Here is a 1,839-nt window from a genome sequence, read left to right on the forward strand (position 1 = left end):
ACCTCGGAGCACACCAAGGTGGGCAGCGAGGTGCGCACCTTTGATGCGATGCCTTCACTAATTTCCATAAAAGGCAAAAAAAAAACGAGATTTTAAAATTTCCGTTTTGAAAGATAGTGAGAAAAAGGGAATGCTGGTGCCATCTTGAGCCCGCCCTGGTGCGCAGCCCAGCCAAGGTGTGCGCACCAAGGTGCCCACCCTGGCGAAGGTGCGCGCCCGGGCAATTAACCCAACTTCCAACTTCGCGCGCGCCAGGGTGGGAGCGCACCCAACAACCGGGCCTGGGAAGAGCCAATGCGAGAAACCCCACCAAACGCTCTGACAAAAAAAGAGGGGGCGCTCCAGTAACCCCGCTTCGGAGCGCACCCTGGGCAAACCCAGCCAAGGTGCCCACCCCGGCCAAGGTGCAGGCGAGGTGCGCACCCGGGGCAAACCGGGCTCCGACAACGTGCACGCCGCACCTTGGAGCACACTTCGTAGCGCTCCCGGGTGCGCACCTCAGAGCACACCAAGGTGGGCAGCGAGGTGCGCACCTTTGATGCGCTGCCTTCACTAATTTCCAGAAAAGGCAAAAAAAAAAGGAGATTTTAAAATTTCCGTTTTGAAAGATAGTGAAAAAAACGGAACGCGCGTGCCATCTTGAGCCCGCCCTGGTGCGCAGCCCAGGTAAGGTGCCCACCCTGGCAAAGGTGCGCACCCGGGCAATTAACCCTACTTCCGACTTCGTGCGCGCCAGGGTGGCAACCGGGCCTCGGAAGAGCCAATGCGAGAAACCCCACCAAACGCTCCGACAAAAAAAGAGGCGGCGCTCCAATAACCCCGCTTCGGAGCGCAGCCGGGGCAAACCCAGCCAAGGTGCCCACCCCGACGAAGGTGCACGCGAGGTGCGCACCCGGGGCAAACCGGGCTCCGACAACGTGCACGCAGCACCTTGGAGCACACTTCGAAGCACTCCCGGGTGCCCACCGGCGTTGCGCACCGTGGTGGGCAGCGAGGTGCGCACCTTTGATGCGCTGCCTTCACTAATTTCCAGAAAAAGGCAAAAAAAAATGAGATTTTAAAATTTCCGTTTTGAAAGATAGTGAAAAAAAAGGAACGCGGGTGCCATCTTGAGCCCGCCCTGGTGCGCAGCCCAGGCAAGGCATGCGCACCAAGGTGCCCACCCGAGGTGCACACCCGGGGCAAACCGGGCTCCGACTTCGTGCAGGCCGCACCTTGGAGCACACTTCGGAGCGCTCCTTGGTGCGCACCATGGTGCCCACCAGGGCGCGCAACCCAGCCAAGGTCTGCACACCAAGGTGCCCACCCCGGCGAAGGTGCACGCGAGGTGCGCACCCGGGGCAAACCGGGCTCCGACTTCGTGCACGCCATGGTGCCCACCGCGGCGAAGGTGCACGCGAGGTGCGCACCCGGGGCAAACCGGGCTCCGACTTCGTGCACGCCGCACCTTGGAGCACACTTCGGAGCGCTCCTTGGTGCGCACCATGGTGCCCACCAGGGCGCGCAACCCAGCCAAGGTGTGCGCACCAAGGTGCACGCGAGGTGCGCACCCGGGGCAAACCGGGGTCCGACTTCGTGCACGCCGCACCTTGGAGCACACATCGGAGCGCTCCCAGGTTCGCACCAGCGTTGCGCACCTTTGATGCGCTGCCTTCACTAATTTCCAGAAAAGGCAAAAAAAAACGAGATTTTAAAATTTCCGTTCTGAAAGATAGTGAAAAAAACGGAACGCGGGTGCCATCTTGAGCCCTTCCTGGTGCGCAGCCCAGGCAAGTTGTGCGCACCAAGGTGCCCACCCTGGCGGAGGTGCGCGCCCGGGGCAATCCGGGCTCCGACTTC

Source organism: Cryptomeria japonica, unplaced genomic scaffold, assembly GCF_030272615.1.
Source record: "Cryptomeria japonica unplaced genomic scaffold, Sugi_1.0 HiC_scaffold_50, whole genome shotgun sequence".
In the NCBI taxonomy this organism is placed as follows: domain Eukaryota; kingdom Viridiplantae; phylum Streptophyta; class Pinopsida; order Cupressales; family Cupressaceae; genus Cryptomeria; species Cryptomeria japonica.